Here is a 15913-nt window from a genome sequence, read left to right as displayed (position 1 = left end):
TCAAATTTTCCAAAATTTTGTTGCGGTTTTATGTACAGTCGGCGGCAATATTAAGTGGACACCCTTAAAAATCGCATAACTTTTTAGGAATTGGTCCAAAGGACTTGAATTTTTTTGAAGATGTTAGACCAACTAATTTGCTGGAGAACGAGCAAACAAAGATTTTGATTCTCATTGCTATTCGTAGGAATCATAAAAAATTTTTTAAATTATGTTTTTTCAGCTTTTTTGGATTGGACTAATACAAAATGATTTTTTCAAGCCTGCCATTTATCAAAAAAATCGAAACAGGCAAAAATAATGAGTTAAACCCCGCCACATGGACTACAAAATATTTCACATAGAACAAAATCGACGATGGTGCCTGCAAAAAGTGATCGATTCGGCATGGAATGACCGGTCAATAATTACGTAAATCAAGGTGGTAATATCTGGTGAGTCACCCTGTATAAGTCCATTGGACGCAACAAATAATAGCGTTCTGGGTCGAATGTTTTCGTTGTGATAGCAAAAATGACAAGGGAACCGCATTGCCAGCTCTTCCTCTAAGGAATATTAATAAATGATTGGATCGATCGTGGGATCATTGATGGAGGGTGGCATCGGGGATTAATTTCACAGCCGGATTGCAGCGGCTGCGAGGTTTCGCGTCACCTGAACCGAAAACCGGGGAGACCTACCGTGGGGATGCTCGCTGGTAACTATTGCCCTCGGATATTATCTTCGACTGGTGTCTGCCGCTAATGTCCCCCGGGAGCCGGAAATAGCTGGCTCTCTGAAGATAAGCGTGTACTGCGGAACGAAGATAGACTGGTCACCCGCTTCTAGTCCGTATATCGTCGCCGTCTCTGTCGCGCTTTAACCAAGAAAAATTCGCTGAGACCGGGATCTGACCGTGTCAATGTCAGTCCCGACGCGATTTCACCGCGCTTCGCATTCTTCGAGCCGTCCTCGAATGCCCTGAGTTAACCAAATTTTTACCATTCCAAAGAATTGTGTATCGTGCCTCGAGTTCGCATCGAGAGAGTTCGTCTCGGGCTACACTCGCCGAAATTTCTATAAAGTCATCGTCATTGTTATAGATATTTTTAAGATATTACCATTTCTGTTGCTTTATCGTATCTGGCCTTGTGCTTTGTTGACACTCGGATAGAAGGACCGCGCACTCAAGACCGCATTGTTTACTATTTACGTTTTTTTTTTTTATTTATTTCTGCGTGGTGCAGAACACAAGTGCGAAGTTTCTATAGAGTCACTTAGTGTTTCTCCGGATTCTGAGCAGAGAACTACGGGAAATTGCAAATATTCTAAAAGTATTAGTTTCAGAACTCATAGCAATTCTGATTTTTATAATTTGATTCGCGTGTATAGTACAATGCCGAGAGGAAAAGTACTAACAATTGAAGAAAAAGCATCGATCGATGCTTATCAAAATATGGGCTGCTCTAATCGCGCAATTGCTAAGAAAATTAATCGGTCATATACTGTGATTAATAATTATATCAATTTACGTGAAGATTACGGAAAAAATCATTTTAAAGGTAGTAATAAAAAATAGTCAAAGAGACAACAATTCATTGTTAATGAGGTCTGCGGCTAAGGAAACGAAAAATGCAGCACAATTGCGAGCTGAATTGGAGCTCCCAGTAACAACAAGACGTGTGCAACAACTTTTAAATTCTTCTGGGCAATTTGTGTGGACACAAATGCAACGTAAACCATGCCTTAAAGAAACACATAAACAGGCCCGTCTTGATTGCGCACGGGCACACATGTCCTGGACGAAAGAGTGGGAGTCTGTCATTTTTTCAGATGAGAAAAAATTTATTTGGATGGGCCTGATGGCTGTAAATATTATTGGCATGATCTGAGAAATGATAAAAGTGTGACAACGAGTCGTAACTTTGGCGGTGGTTCCCTAATGATATGGGCTGCGTTCAAAGCTGACAAAAGAACTACAATCTGTTTCACAAATCACAAAATGAATACGGAAAATTATACGGATTTGTTAAACATGGTTCTAATACCATTTACAGAAAATATTGAAGATGACAATTTTATTTATCAGCATGATAATGCTGCAGTGCACGCGTCGAAGCACACAAAGCAGTGGCTTCTTGAAAGAAATATCAATGTTTTGCCATGGCCTGCTTGTTCCCCGGACATAAATCCTATTGAAAATGTTTGGGGTATCATTGAGCGACAAGTTTATAAAAACTGCAAACAATACAACTCTATTAGCGAACTAAGCGATGCGGTGACTGAAGCATGGGCGTCTGTTAAAACAGAAACGCTACAAAAGTCAGTTTCGTCAATGCCCAATCGGATTTTTAATGTAATTAAAAAAAAAATGGAGTTTACACTAAATATTAAAATAGATATAATAAAGAAACAATTGTTAATTACAACTTTATCTGTGTAAAACGAAAATGACATTATAGAAATTTCGCAGTCTGTTCTGTGTAAAATTATATTTTTGTTTTCATTTATCAATAAATGTTAATACTTATGTTTTGAAATCGGTGTGTATGATTGTATGTATGATGTATATTCATAGCAGACTGCTCGACAGCGTCCCGCTGTCTCAACAAGCGAGAACAATCGGAATCCTTCTATCTTTCATAAATATAAATGCGAAATGCGGAAGGTATCTTAAAGCACCACTTTCATTCGAGTGCCACTATCATTCAAACGGACTTCGATCCTCCGTAAAATTCCATTTAATTCGATCGAGTCGCTGGTAATCGTACGAAATATTAATACTCGATCCATGTGCTGTATTCGAACCAGTGGCGCACCCAGGATTTAATTTTTTGGGGGCCGAGTTAAACCCAGCCCTAGGTTTTGCGTGATGACCATTTCTTTTTTAGCCAAAATATCTGTCAACGGTGCCCAGGGCGATTCTCGGATATTCTGCGATTTTAATTTTCGAAACTAAACATTTTTTTCTTTGGGGGACTTGGCCCCCCTGCCCCCCAACCCCTTCTGGATGCGCCACTGATTCGAACTATGCTTATTCGAAATTCACTCGTGTGACGAATATCATCGAGCACGTGCAACTCAACGTGAAAATTCACCTGTTCTAGGATTATTCGCGTTTATAATTGATACCGTTCTGAATACCTTCGCTCTCGCCGTGCAGGATTAGTGAGAAATGTATCGAATTGACATGAGAGATGCATGATGATAAAATATTAACCCATTGAACTTCGTGCGCAACGGCGCACAGTGGGACCTTTCGTCCAAATCCGAGACAAAATCAAAGAACTTTCGATAGAAACGAGGTAGAGCGATGCAATTTTTTTTTAAATTAAAGCTGGAACTTCGCAGAATATGGGAAAAATGGGGAGATTATGGTAAGAACGTTTTTTAACCTTGAGAAAATTCGTCAAACATGTGGAATTTCAAGAAATCGATTTTGTGATATTCTGAGGTCGTAGATTTTTGAGACTAGATTTGAAATCAGCGTGAAAAAATCTACGGGAAATGAAGTACAGCATGTTCGAAAAAATTTTTTTCCACGCGTGGTATTGGAGAAACCACCATTTTCTTGAAATTGTGCAAGTTTAACGAATTTTCTCAACGTTAAAAAACGTTCTTACCATAATCTCCCTATTTTTCCCATATTCTGCAAAGTTTCAGCTTCAATATGAAAAAATTTCATCGCTCTACCTCATTTCTATCGAAAGTTCTTTGATTTTGTCTCCGATTTGGACGAAAGGTCCCACTGTGCGGCGCGGCAGTGGGAACAAATGATTTTTAAGCATTTTCTTCAGAATAACTGTTGGACACTTAATTTAGTATTAAGTCTTCTAACACGCGAAAAAATCTCAACGGGTTTGGTTCGATTTCAATTGCGCCGATAATTATGAAAGTGGTCTAAGTGATGTATTTCTTGTTTCGAGATATTTCAAGGAAAAGGATATTGACCCTTTGCACTCGGAGCTATTTCAACTTGAAAATTACACTGTTCTTCCATCCTACAATAATTCCATTTTACATGATTTTTATGCTTTCGTGGATATGAAATTGATATGATGCATAAATGATTAGTAATTGATTAGATACCAACATATTGTTAATAATGTATACAATGGTTAAATATTACGAAGAGTTATTCTTCTCAGCAATATTTAAATGAAAATGAAATAAATGAGAAAATGAATAAAATCAATTATAGTACAAAGCTGCATCGATCGTTGCGTAAAAAGATATACGATGCCATTTACAAAAACAAAGTTGACCTTCATAGGTCCTTGACGCGTCCTACAAAACAGTAGAACACTTACAAATAACAATAATAATTTAATTTAATTTAATAATTGCTACGAAGTGTTTTACACTTACAAAAAATAATAATAATTGAATTTAATTTAATTCTATAATGTAATAATTGCTACGAAGTGTTCTACACTTACAAATAAGAATAATAATAGAATTTGATTTAATATTTTAATAATTGCTACGAAATTTTCTACGCTTAGAAAAAATAATACTAATTGAATTTAATTTAATATTTTAATAATTGCTACGAAGAATTCTACACGTACAAATAATAATAATAATAGAATTTAATTTAATAATTTAATAATTGCTACGAAGTGTTTCACACTTACAAAAAATAATAATAATTGAATTGAATTTAATACTATAATGTAATAATTGCTACGAAGTGTTCTACACTTACAAATAATAATAATAATTTAATTTAATTTAACAATGTGTAATAATTGCTACGAAGTGTTCTACACTTACAAATAATAATAATAATAGAATTTGATTTAATATTTTAATAATTGCTACGAAATTTTCTACACTTAGAAAAAATAATAGTAATTGAATTTAATTTAATATTTTAATAATTGCTACGAAGAATTCTACACGTACAAATGATAATAATAATTTAATTTAATACTGTAATGTAATAATTGCTACGAAGTGTTCTACACTTACAAATAATAATAATAATTTAATTTAATTTAATAATTGCTTCGAATAATGACTGTCATGTAACATTGGCCCATTCTGTATATTTTTACAGCGTTGAATTTCTCTCCTATCTGATTCTCGCAATGATTATCGTCGTTGATGCACGATAATATTAAGTACTCGTTCACAACACTTAATTCGCTTATCTAAACAGTTCAACATAAGACAGTCCGACACCGAACGATATTTTAGGCTCTGCAAACGCGAGCATTTTGAAAAATGTTTCCATTCACACGGATTACGTCACAGTCAGCTCGAATTCCACCGAACATCTGCGGTCTTGTAACAACATGCGAGACGATCAAATTGTTCACGGCGCAAATTGTCGAATTAACACTCGTCAAAGATATTTTGTCTGCTTCGAGCGTGCTCGTGTTTGGTGCCATTCCATAAAGAATGAATAAAAGTGTATTTATACATGGTGTCCCAAAAATGTTGTACTTTCTTGAAGGGGATAATTCCTGAGGCCATGTTAAACAACTTTTCCCTTTGCGAAGAATCTTCTCCGTTGCTTTGTTGGGGAGTTATTCACGAAAAACATCGCTCTGATTGGTCCGTGTTTTCCGTGAATAACTCCTTAACGCGGAGAAGATTTTCGTAAAGGAAAAAGTTACATTAAACTTAGGAATCGCCCTTCTCGAGGAAATACATTTCTGGGACACCCTGTAACTTACTCCCTCGAAACAAATTACCACCGTTGAAGCATCGGGACGATAATATAGACGAAGTTTTATCTAACTGTAGATCGTACAGAAGATCATCTGGGAAATTACAAGTTTATATATATCTTTCCTTCATTAAGAGTTATATTACGTTAAGGCTAATTGGTGGATAGTGTAACGTACATCGAATCGCTTGGTTATTGTTCCCAGGCAGTTATTATCGTTACGCAACTCTTAATTAATCCGTTAGGCTCGTGGAAATCGTTGGGAACGCCTCGACAGGAACAATTCGCTCGGAGAATACACTGAACGTAATTCTCCGTAATGACAGGCTGAAATCGTTCGGACAAAATTCACGAAGCTTTGCAATAAAAATCACAGGAGCTCGAGGGAAGATTCGCTGGAGTAGTTGAAATCACAGAGAATAAGGAGAACCGAGTCGCATATGATCGGGCACTGTTTAAGGGGCTAGTATAGGCTCTATTTGTAACTAGAAAATACCTAGAATCTTACTAGAAAAATGGCTCGAAACATGGGTTTCCTGGTTTTCACTTAGTGTCCTTATTTGAGCAAATTTTGGGCTGGATGAGGGCTCATTCGAAAGAGGAAGGTTCACCGCATGGGGCTCTGGTCATGAGGTTAACGAGAATATGTTTATATCTAATAATATTAGTGTCCAAAGTAGAGTAAAAATCTAGGAAAAAAAACCAGCAGATTTCAATGCATTTTTCTGTCTCCAAAAGACTTTTTGACTGATGGGATGACCAGAGCCCCATGCGGTGAACCTTCCTCTTTCGAATGAGCCCTCACCCAGCCCAAAATTTGCTCAAATAAGGACACTAAGTGAAAACCAGGAAACCCATGTTTTCGACCCAAAATCTAGTAAGATCCTAGTAAATAGCAAATATCTAGCAAATAACTAGAATCTTACTGAAAAAATGGCTCGAAACATGGGTTTCCTGGTTTTCACTTAGTGTCCTTATTTGAGCAAATTTTGGGCTGGGTGAGGGCTCATTCGAAAGAGGAAGGTTCACCGCATGGGGCTCTGGTCATGAGGTTAACGAGAATATGTTTATATCTAATAATATTAGTGTCCAAAGTAGAGTAAAAATCTAGGAAAAAAACCCAGCAGATTTCAATGCATTTTTCTGTCTCCAAAAGACTTTTTGACTGATGGGATGACCAGAGCCCCCTGCGGTGAACCTTCCTCTTTCGAATGAGCCCTCACCCAGCCCAAAATTTGCTCAAATAAGGACACTAACTGAAAACCAGGAAACCCATTCGTTTCGAGCCATTTTTCTAGTAAGATTCTAGGTATTTTCTAGTTACAAATCGAGCCTATACTACCCCCTTAATTACAATCTACGACTTTTCAGCTTTCGATTAAGTTGTTTAACATCTTTTAAAATCATTGAAATTTGTAAATATGCTAAAAACAAAAAGCTAAGTGTATTCGTACTTCAGCTCAGAGTAAGCTAAGTAATTTTATACAAACTTGGAGAGGACACTTCAACTTCATTTTTTCATATTAAATACATTAAATCAACATTGATATTCGTACACATAGAAATTTGAAGGGTTATATTTTTATATAAATATAATTTTATTTAAATTGTGATATGCATATATTTATAATATAATCCCCTTTCATTTTTGTTTTTAATGTTTCATAAATGGGGACATTGTCTCATAATATGGCCTTTTACCTTATGTATACCGCGAGTTCGTGAAAAGCGTGCACGGTGTAGAAGGTTCTCGTTAACGCCCGGCTAAATCCGCGACTAAAATCAAGTATCTCACCAGACGTGGATTCGCGTCGCCATATTGCCGGCCCAGAAACGATCCTCCGCAGCGTCCACCGTTCTACTTGGCCAACTACACCTAATTGCACCGTATCCACGCGTGGTTCACGAGGGGTTCACTGTCACCGACGTGCACAAAGGAACAGGTCCAGAACTGGTAACCGCGTGAACCGGTTCACGAGATCAGCGGAGCGCGGAATTGTGTCTCGATTGAGGAAGTTCGAATAAAGGAGCGAACCTTATCGTCGGGCGGCCGGGTATTCAATAATTGCTGTGCGCTAATCGAGCCGAGCCGGGACCGTCGGGCTTACCGGTTTGAACCGGTCCGGACCACACTCTCGACGATTCGGTGAATGGCTGTTCGAACCGGAAAGAACCAGCGGAGGCGTCATTCACGAGGAGCAAAGACCGATGCCTAGCGTGCCTCTCGTTTTACGAGTACGCGACGCGTTGATACGCTTTTAGACGCGTACCAACACACGCGTCTTCTTCATTCTCGGGTTCTTGCCCACGGGGTTTGTTTGCAAACACGCGCGGACTTAGCTCGGAGGTGACGTGTCCTCGCTGTGACGGAGTCGCGGGAAACGAACCTCCGGGCGAATTTATGATGATGATTCGGGGGCCACACAGTGGTGCGCACGGCCGCACAGTGGTCCAAATCGAGAAATTTAGTGACTTTTTGTTATAACTTTTAAACCATAAGAGATATCGAGATGAAATTTGCACTAAAATTCACTTAAAAAATAGTCAATTTGAACTATAGACAAATGAATATTTTTTTCATTTGTTAAACAGTAATTTTAAATTACTTTTCATTCATATTTTTCACTAAAAACAAAATTGTTTAAATACAATCTTCCAAACCCTTTTTTCTTCCTAAGTGTGTATTTTATATTTATGTTTCACACATACAATGTTTCATGGAATGGGTAAAATGTAAATTTGAGGAATCTGTTCTTAATCAACGTATACAAAAAGTACCAAGAAGGCAAAAACGCCTCATAACTGTGTCAAAAGATATGTTTTATATATAATTTTTATATACAAAAGATATTTTTTAATATATAATGATTTAGTAACATAGTTACATTTAGTAACATTCAGTAACATTTAGTAACATTTGTAGATCTTTTGTTATAAAAATGTGATAACAATAACGGTTTTATAATATAACAATAATAGCATACAACGAATAACATGAAATATAAAAAAAAAAAATTTGTAACAAAAAAAAACAATAACAAATATCAATTTTATTTAACTACATATCTTTTGAAGCTATTTAATAATTAATTTTATAGCTTCCGCATCTAATTGTTTATGTTCTTTCTTCAAGTTTATTCGTGCAGTGGATACATACGGATCAGATGTTAACAGAAGTCTATAAAATAAATCTTTATTCGTAATCAATACCTGGAAAATTTTCTTGTATTTTTCAATCTAAATTTTTTAAAATCTTTGTGTATGCTTTCTAAAGCTTCTTCCGTAAAAAAAAAGAATCTACACAAATCTTTCCAATGTCTTACATTAGTTCGTTGCGGAGTTTCGGCGCTGGATCCAAACGTATTCCGCATAAGATGACATGCCGCGGATGGATTAAACTATAATAACTTTAACGCTGGGAAATGATATTTACACGATCTTATAGGGGAAGATCTACTGAAAATATTCTATTTTGTTACAATGCGCGATCCCACGAGACAAAAAAGATACACCTTGTCAACTGTAAAGCATTTTGAGATTTTTCTTTATTTCATTCAACATTATGTTTAAAAGACATTATATACAATAATTATTAATGACGTGCACGATTTCTTACCTCAAAGGAATGCTCTTAAAAAAAAAAAAAAAATCGAAACCAAATATTAACTGAGCTCCTCAGGACACCACGAAGAAACAGAACAGTTTTTCCGCGTAAAAGATTCTAATTTTAAAATGTCCAACTTTAAGTGTTTGTATAATTTAAATCTGAATGATATTTGATTTATTTTCTTCATTTCCGAAATCTATGAACATTTAAGAAGAGATACATGTCGATCAGATATTAATATGAGAAAGTTGATTTTTGGCAGAATGTCACTGAATTTCTCGATTTGGACCACTGTGGGCCGCCACAGTGGTCCAAATCGAGAAATTTAGTGACTTTTCGTTATAACTTTTGAACCATAATAGATATCGGCATGAAATAACTAAAATTCATTTAAAAAATAGTTAATTTAAAAAATATAGACAAATTAATATATCTTTCATTTGTTAAACAATAATTCTTAATTAATTTTCATTGATATTTTTCACTAAAAAAAAAAGTTGTTTAAATACAATCCTCCAAACCATTTTTTTCTTTCTAAGTGTGTATATTTTAGATTTATGTTTTACACATGCAATGTTTCATGGAATGGGCAAAATGTTTTGTGAAAACTTTTTTTAATCAACGCATACAAAAAGTACCAAGAATGTAAAAACGCCTCGTAACTGTGTCAAAAGATATTTTTTATAATAATTTATAATATTTGTAATATATTGTATATAATATATAATAATAATTTAGTAACATCTTTTTCTAGATCTTTTGTGATAAAAATGTAATAACAATAACGGTTTTATAACATAACAATAATAGCATCCAACGAATAACATGAAATATGAAAAAAAATAATATTTGTAACAAAAAAAAAACGATAACAAGTATAAATTTTATTTAACTGCATATCTTTTAAAGCTATTTATTAATTAATTTTAAAACAAAAGAATCTAAACAAATCTTTCAAATGTATACGCATAAGATGATATGCCGCGGATGGATTAAACTATAATAAATTTAACACTGGGATAGCATGGGAAATGATCTTTACATAATCTTATAGAGGAAGATCTACTGAAAATATTCTTTTTTTTTTACAATGCGCGAACCCCAAAGAAAAGAAAGATACACCTTGTCAGGTGTAAAAGCATTTTGAGATTTTTCTTTATTTCATTCAACATTATGTTTAAAAGACATTATATACAATAATTATTAATGGCGAGCACGATTTCTTATCTCAAAAGAATGCTTTACAAAACAAAAAAAAAATCAAAATCAAATATCAACTGAGCTCCTCAGGACACCACGAAGAAACAGAACAGTTTTTCCGCGTAAAAGATTCGAATTTCAAAATGTCCAACTTTAAGTGTTTGTATAATTCAAATCTGAATTATATTTGATTTATTTTCTTCATTCTCGAAATCTATGAACATTTAAGAAGAGATACATGTCGATCAGATATTAATATGAGAAAGTTGATTTTTGGCAAAATGTCACTAAATTAATCAATTTCTCGATTCGGACCACTGTGAGCCGCCACTATGGGCCATATTGAAGGGTTGATATTGAAGTTGAAATTAAAGTTGAAATGGAAAAATTGAAATTGAAAATGAAGTTGAAGAGTTGATATTGAAATTGAAGTTGAAATTGAAAATTTGATGTTGAAATTGAAGAGTTGAAATTAACGAATTGAAATTGGAAAAATTGAAGTTGAAATTGAAAAATCGACGTTGAAATGAACGAAATCAAATTGAAAAATTGAAGTTGAAATTCAAGAGTTGGAATTAACTAATTGAAATTGAGTAGTTGAAATCGAAATTGACGAGTTGAAATTGAAGTTGAAATTGAAATTGAAGTTGAAGGGTTGATATTGAAATTGAAGAGTTGAAGTTAAAGTTGAACGGTTAATATTGAAATTGACGTTGAAATTGAAATGAAAGAGTTGAAATTAACGAATTGAAATGGAAGAGTAGAAATTGAAGTAGAAATGGGAGAGTTGTATTAAAGTTGAAATGGAAGAGTTGAAACTGATGTTGAATTTGAAAAATTGACGTTGCAATTGAAAAATTGAAATTGAGGAGTTGAAATTGAAGTTGAAATTGAAATTGAAGTTGAAATTGAAATTGAAGTTGAAGGGTTGATAGTGAAGTTGAAATTAAAGTTGAAATGGAAAAATTGAAATTGAAAATGAAGTTGAAGAGTTGCTATTGAAATTGAAGTTGAAGGGTTGATATTGAAATTGAAGTTGATATTAACGAAATGAAATTGAAAAATTGGAGTTGAAATGGAAGAGTAGAAATTGAAGTTGAAATGGAGGAGTTGAAATTGAAGTTGAAATGGAAGAGTTGATATTGAAGTTGAAATTATAGTTGAAATTGAAAAATTGAAGTTGAGAATGAAGTTGAAGAATTGATATTGAAATTGAAGTTGAAATTGGAAAATTGACATTGAAATTGAAATTGATGTTAGCGTTTACTTACTTGTCTAACGTCTTAGTACACACACGACAGTAATAGTATTTTAGAGTTATTTAAATTGTAATATCTCCTGAACTACTAATTTTTCGACATACATAGGTTAGAACTTTTTTATAATGAATATCCAGCTGCATCGATTGATGTAATAAAAAATACCTCGTTACATTTAAAAAAAATGAAGTTGACCTTCTATGTCTTTTGCGCGTCCACCTACAAAAAAGCTACTAACATCTGCTTAATGACCCCTCGAAACCAAGCAAGTTCCATCTGATGCATTTCTTCCTATCACCAATAGCAGCCGAGTTATTCAGGTGGCCTGTTTTTGGCGTCTCACCCTGTATATCAAATACATCATAATTCGTAGGAGAAACGCACAAATTTTCCGGTAGAGTAAAGAACAGCCGGATATTCTTGTAACGTGGCGAAACGTTAAAGTGTCTCGCGCGAATTGAACGATTCGCGAGTAATGAATTACGGCGAGCCAGTTCCGAGTCCGCGAAGCAGATAAAGTATCAGCGCGTGGAGAATTAAAAGGTAATCAATGAATTGTTTACGCTCGCCCACCTTGGTCGCAATTGTTGAATTTGTTCGTCAAGGCCGTGCATTAACGAGTCCGTGGCGCCAGCGCAGTCTCGTCTTTTCTTTTTCCACGAATTTCGTCGATCCACCGACGTGTAGCAATTAACGTCGACGCAAGTATCGTCTTTGTCGCGACTAAACAGCTTCGAAGAATCGCGTTCTGCATCCAAACGAAACGGCCGTTTTCATTCAATCTCTCTATTCCTAATCTCCCATTATCAGCTTGCAAATTTTCTATGCAAATACACATTTGTCCGAGGGAACTTTACGATCTCCAATTTTCTGATTTCCGTGAATGAACAGCCGCGTTCATTTGCATTTATCACGAGCATTCTTCCATTTAAATTTAACAATATTCTGGTGTCCAAGGATTCTTCGTCGTTTTCATTCATTTGCCATCTGTCGGGATTGAAACTAATATATTATTTTTCTTTCACATATATTTTTGTACACAAAAAGAAGTTCCTTGAAAAATAGGCTATGATCCATGGCTAAGAATTTTTTAATACAGGGTGTCCCAAATATGTTTGCTCGAGTGGGACCATGTAGGGTAACTGCACCAGTGAATGAACATTTAAGAAATTGTTCAGGAAGATATTTTATTTAAAAAAAAAATGTGTGAATTAAAGGAATCTCATATATGCCAAATGGCTCCCTATACTTCATTTGTCAATAATAAATGAACACAAACAAAATGAAATTATTATTATTTTTCTTTATTAAACGTTAAATAAAAAATATAAAAAAATACCAGTCAATGAACACTACATTCTAGTAATTGAACAATGATGGTCCAATGAATGAGCAAAATTACTAAACAATATTCTCCTATTTATTTCACTCTTTAATCACAAAAAATCCCCTAGAATTAATTTTCTTTGGCTCCGTTATCTTTGTTAAAACATCCTGTCTCTTGTACCAAACCGTATCTGGAATCTCTGACCATTTCCATACCTTTCCTTTTTCACATTCTATCATTGTTGTCAGTTCATGAACACTCTGTTCATTTACTGGGCTATGAGTAATATCGTGGAACAGTGAATAGACACAACGAATTTTTAACGAAATATTCATTTTATAGCTATTTTTGTGATTTATATTCAATATTCAAACCCTCGTACATCTATATTGTTAGTAACTTTTATCTCATGTGTAAAAGAAAAATATAAAAACTCATGTGTAAAAGAAAAGGTCGTGTATACATACCTTACGAGTTTTAGCTCTGTTGCACACACTCAACGCACTTGGTGAAAATGGGCCATCTTGGAAACTAATGGTCAATTGACCAATAGGAATACAGCTACGAAATAGAGTCATATATTCCATTGGCCCAAGAGTCATTATCGCTAGTATGCCGTGCGGCTGCGGCCCATAGCCGAAAATTTCAAAACACGTTTGAGCCTCTGAATCGGCTCAAAGGGTGGCCACTTCGAAACTTCTTAAATATATGTATAAATACTAAAGGTCTATGTTATGGGGTTGTTATCATTTGGTTTCTCAAAATTCGTGGATTTGACAGAATTATAATAAGATATGTTTAACTCCGTTATTTCTTGTCACCCTGTAGTTGTTAACGTAAACTGCGGGATGCATCATCCCGGGGAAAACCCGATTACAATAATCTGCGGGTTACACGGTACATATTCGGTATAGGATCCCAGCCGAACAGAATCCGCACTGTAAATCTGATCTTGGAATGATCAAAGGACTCCCGGCCAACGCCATTAGCCGACTCGACCCGTATTTCCCGAGTTTCGAGTCGGACGGTATCCTTCCATAAATCTTCCTTAGAGTCTAACGCGTTTCGGAAGGGACAGATCCAGTTTGGCAGCGGCCGCGGAACGTTCTTTCCAGTAGCAGCTACCTCAAATTAGCCTCGAGTCCGCTTTTAATCTTACTTTCAGCTGGAGTTGTGCGAGTGTTGGAAATGCCAAATGCAATGAAAATTTTGCTACAATTATACAGGGTCTGTCCGGAAGGTAATGCAACCACATTTTTTTTTTTAAATCTGTTGAACATATGAGTACAAACCTTTAAAATTGTACAAAGTAGGATCCTTGGGCGTCGACACATTTTATCCAGAGCGATTTCCATGCTTCGTATGCTCCCTGGAAGGCGTTATCTGGAGCTTCTCGTAGTACCCTCGTCGCAGCCTCGTCGAGCACTTCCGCCCAAAACTTTTCCGTAGATTACGGGGAAAACAGTAAACGGTACTTCTTAGTTGGATCACAACACTTCCTCAACCCCCGTACAGTCCTGACTTGTCTTCCGCCGGCTTCTTATTGTTTCCAAAAATTGAAAATGTGCTAAAAGGATGCCATTTTGAAAGCGTGGAACGCGTCAAAGAGGCTGCGACGAGGGTACTACTAGAGGTTCCAAAAAACGCCCTCCAGGGAGCATACGAAGCATGGAAATCGCGCTGGAAAAAATGTGTCGACACCCAAGGATCCTACTTTGAAGAATTTTAAAGGTTTGTACTCACATATGTTCAATAGATTAAAAAAAAGAAATGTGGTTGCATTACTTTCCGGACAGACCCTGTATATCGTAAAAGGAAATACGTGTTCCAATAATACAGAGGTTATGTTGGTATGAAATATGAATTCGAAGTATTCCACCTCGGGTCTCGATTATCCTGTTGCCAGGATTCCAAGGGATTCGCCTTCTCATTTCTCGATAACACAAAAACGGGGGTTTTCTGTAGTCGAAAACGCTAGATGAAAGATTAATCCAGGCCGCGATCGCCCTTGGAAGTCCCATTTTTTCGTTTACGAGGCGTAATTTGCATTATTCGGCAACATGTTCCCTCCAGCGTCTAATGGATTACTTCGAGAACGGGGATAACTCCTCCTCTATAACATCTTGGCTACAGGGGGAGGGGGATAGCGAGACACGTTTTGTCACCGGATATTCCGGGCTCATCGATCGTTCTTCTTAAACGCGACCATTGCGATCGGGATCACTCGCTGGAAATAAGATCGTTCTTAATTCCGTTCGCGAAGTTGTCCTCTTGCAGTAGGAAAAGCACGGCCAACAACCGCTCCCTCTGCCTTGGACGCACTCCCAGTTCGCCCTGGGAGCCACCTTCCGCGCAAATTACGTCAGAAGAGGGCCACCGTTAGGGATAAAAAGATCGGACACCCTACGTTTCCATGTTCGCTGATGATATCGGAAATGTACAGGGTGTAGAGATATTATATGTCGCGACTGTCGATCGTGTAAGAATTGACGCGACGAAGCTGCCGCAAACTTTTTCGCGTACACAAATGAGTAATAGAAATGAAACCGGAGAAAGTTGTTATACATTCATTCGACAAGGCTTCTGGTTGTTCTCGCTTCCGTTCCAATAACTTCCTTATTCCAGCAGTGTTCAAGAATCGCGTGTACCACGACGAAGAGAAAGAGACAACGTCTGTTGAAAGACAGCTAAAGTTTGCATGGATTAATACGCGGAGGTACTGAGTAAGAAGTTCACCGTCAAACAAATAATACGAAGTTGTTATTGCTTCTATGCAGTTCTACGTTCGCTGGTGAAAAGCGGGTGCATAAGAATGCAACAACTAAAACGTAAAAATGACATCGAGCCGTGCGAGAGCAGCAGGA

At 36.1% G+C, this 15913-nt stretch overlaps 1 protein-coding gene and 1 long non-coding RNA gene across 10 annotated transcripts in view; one reads left to right on the top strand and one right to left on the bottom strand.

Annotated features, from left to right (window-relative positions):
• The window catches only part of LOC143218304 (uncharacterized), an 86378-nt gene extending 77858 nt beyond the window's left edge, over nt 1-8520 (bottom strand). For 4 of the 7 annotated variants that reach the window (XR_013011020.1, XR_013011021.1, XR_013011017.1 and 1 more), the window contains exon 1: nt 7452-8520. This is a non-coding gene — a long non-coding RNA (uncharacterized LOC143218304). Of the gene's footprint in view, nt 1-680; nt 4601-7451 lie in introns of those variants that run through there. The other 3 variants (XR_013011023.1, XR_013011019.1, XR_013011022.1) reach the window with 3 other exon arrangements.
• Atpalpha (sodium/potassium-transporting ATPase subunit alpha) overlaps nt 1-15913 on the top strand; it is a 253830-nt gene that overhangs the window by 83925 nt on the left and 153992 nt on the right. The window lies entirely within an intron of this gene.

Source organism: Lasioglossum baleicum, chromosome 19 (genome assembly GCF_051020765.1).
Source record: "Lasioglossum baleicum chromosome 19, iyLasBale1, whole genome shotgun sequence".
Lineage (NCBI taxonomy): Eukaryota > Metazoa > Arthropoda > Insecta > Hymenoptera > Halictidae > Lasioglossum > Lasioglossum baleicum.
Note: the sequence above shows the minus strand (reverse complement) of the source record. Positions and strands in the feature narration are given on the sequence as shown.